The sequence below is a fragment of the Halyomorpha halys genome, unplaced genomic scaffold (genome assembly GCF_000696795.3).
Source record: "Halyomorpha halys isolate HHAL.00 unplaced genomic scaffold, Hhal_1.1 Scaffold118.1, whole genome shotgun sequence".
Taxonomy (NCBI): domain Eukaryota; kingdom Metazoa; phylum Arthropoda; class Insecta; order Hemiptera; family Pentatomidae; genus Halyomorpha; species Halyomorpha halys.
The window spans coordinates 1,044,226-1,047,590 of NW_027106719.1; positions in this window are offsets into that span (position 1 = coordinate 1,044,226).

The window sequence follows — 3,365 nt, forward strand, 5'->3', positions numbered from 1 at the left end:
TTAATTTAAATAGATAGAGGATAGATTTCTGAGAACAGTTGGTCGGAACCGAATTCGTAGTTTATTTGTTTATATATATATACACACATAATAAAATAAATTGTTTTTAAGATGTTAATTTAGGACATCTAAAAATTAATAATAATAATAGATTGTAGGAGGATAGCCCAGTTGGTGGTCAATAAAGGTATCAAAATGGTAAAAGAAAACTATTTATTGTTTGGAACGTTTGTTAATAATAATAAAGGCCTAACGAACCCGAAGGTTCGATACCGATACTACCAAACGCTCTCTGCTTACATCCTTCCTGTGATGCCCCTCCAAACCCAATTCCACTAAATCAGTTTTAACGCAATCCTCCCATCTACATTTCGGTCTACCCCTCGGACGTTTACCCGTTGGTTCAGTGTTAATCAACGTTTTAGGGATCCGCTAGTTACTAAGCCCTACAACGTTACATGCCCATATTATAACTTGAATTATATTTACCAGGTGTAGGTCCCTTAATTCAGCGTTGTGTAATCTTATAAATTCTCGCGTTAATTCAGCCTTTTTTGATCCAAATATTTTTCGCAATACTTTATTTTCGAAAACCCTAAGACGCTGTTCACCCCTTAGTGTAAGAGGCCACGTCTCACATTCATAAAGAACAGTGGGAAGGATAATGGTTTTGTAAATTCTAATTTTCAAGTTTTTGGATAGGAGGCGCGAGCTAAGCAGTTTCGAAATTGAAAAATAACAAGCATTTCCGGCCTTCAACCTAGCTTTTATTTCCTCATCAATTTTGTTTCTTCTAGTTACCGTAGAAACTAAATACTTAAATTTATCTATCTGTTCAAACTCATCAGAAAATTATTAAATTTTTTTTTTTTAATTATGTAAAAATATTTTAAACTATTGAATCCACTCTTAATTTCGACTCGGTAAATTTTTGATTTTTATTTTTCCGGAGTACAAAATAAAGAACATAATCCATTCGACAATAATAGCTTATCTTTATTAAAGGTTTAACGAAAATAATTTCATATTTGTTCTACAGTATAAAATTCTCTTTATTGATTCTTTATGCTATGGAGCGACGAATCAGTAAGGCCTGTAGCAGACACTGAAAAACCCGAGCAGTCCAAGGAAAATTTGTGACCTCAGTCCTTCAGCATAATTGCTAGCCAACCCTGACCTTAACGACTCTCCTGACGTTTTTCCACAGATTTTTCCAACTGTTTTAATTCAAAGAGTTCTTATTCTTTGAAGGAATGAGTTATGCAAAATATTATAATAATGCATGCATATGATTAATACCCTTACAATAAAAATAAAGTAAGTAAATATTTTCCCTATAAGTAAAATGCATATAATTAATATCCATTATTTCCAATTTCCATCATTGTCAAGGTCAAAATTTTAAATTTGACTTATTAATTCTTTCTCATCAATATCATTACGAAAAACTTTCCAGCAGGGACTTGAGCGCAATGTTATCAATGAGTGATTTTGTTTAATTAATCTAATTGATACCAATTGTATCTAAGCCAGTGTAGAATTCACTATTAGTGGTATACTTGGGCGAAACAATTAGAAAAATAATTACCGATGGCATAGATAGACCAAAAACAGTTGCACTGAAACTGTGAGGAAATACAAGTAAACCCAGCTAGTGAAATTTATTACTGAAAGAGATTATTGGTCTCAGGGTAGATTGGTATTTCCCTCTCAATTTTCTATTTGGGAAATTTAGGGGCATGGCAATTTGGTGCTGTATTTCTAAGCTAACAAGAAATTACCCAATGGAGTACTACCATGGTATTACCATTCTATACCCATCCTAATGATTTATTATTTAGGTATCTTATTAAATCGACTAGTCATAATAATACTAATAAAACATAAATTTAATATTTTATTTATAATTGTTAATCTTATTTTTTATCTTATTAAGTAGGTTTGGAATACCAAAATTTCAATACAAGTATTAAATTGTAATGAAAAGCATTTTGTAAAAGGTGATTAAAATTGTTTTCCTAATACATGTCAGTATATTTTTTCATGAATTATTTTTTAAATACATGTTTTACTTCAATGTGAGTGGAATTTACTCATCGATACCAATAAGTGAGTATCGGATAGATAGTAGGATGAAAAGATAGTTTTTTCCAATTTTATTTACGTTATGAAAAAATAGAAAACAATTGAAAGAGTTTTAATCAAAATTAAAAATTATTTTATTTTTTTCTACTTTGCTGGACACGTCTGATACAAAATTCTATGCATTGAACTGTGCTTATGAGAATCCTACTAGCTTTGGTATACGTAGTATATAAAGACCACACTAGAGAAAGAAACCTCCAGCTACATTAATATATTTAAGACACGTTAATTTTAATTTTTGTTTTGTCTAATACGCCACTATTCAAGCAAAGTCGCGAAATGTGAAAAGTTTTCCCTCTAAAAAGGTTACAACTAACATTTCTTAATGATTTTCAGGTATATATAAAAAAGGTCCCAACTTTCGGCAAATAAATATATTTAAAGTTTTGGTATATAAGACCCTTCTTCTTATTTTCTATTCGCATTTCTAGCAACCATCAAATTTGGTCAAAATTGAGCATTTTAGGTTGAAAAATTGTTTAGTTAATTTTTTTAGTTGTAACAATTTAGAGGGAACCCTTATTATTTATTCTAAAAATTACCTCTTTGGGTCACTGACATATTCAGTTACAATTATTAGTCTCAATTGTATAGTTCTGCCTATTTTCAATATTTTTATTAAATTTTTCGGGTTATTTTCCGTTATCCCTAAAACTAAAAATTTCATCTTTAGTTTTGTCTTAGAGGAGAGGAGGTGAAAGTGAAAAGGACATGTTTTCTTGTAGTTTAGAAAAGCGTACCAACCCATGAGACTAGATAACCATGAGGAAATACACGGTTTCCGATATAAAGCTTTTTCTGGTCTTGAACTTCGGTTTGAGGCTTTCAACCAAGTCTAATATTTCCAATCAAAATTTTCCAAAACTTATTCACCATTTTCTCTAGAAAATGAGATAAGTGACTAGTCGAGTCTTCTCAAATAATGGCCTCGATTCTAGTTGGCTTATGTTACCAAGCACTTGATGCAGAACTACCTACATTGTGCGTATCAACTTTATCTTCTGTTTTGTTTTATTTTGATATGGTTTTATGCTCTCTTCACAAAGATATAACAGATTTTTGAGGTAGTTAATTATAAAACGACATCATTGATTTGATGTACATCAAAATTTGAAACTAGCTGATATGTTTCTAATACAATTCTAATACATCACTTTTGCATTAAAATAGCAATATTTACTTTTTTGTAAACGTCCGAAGGGTAGACCAAAACGTAGATG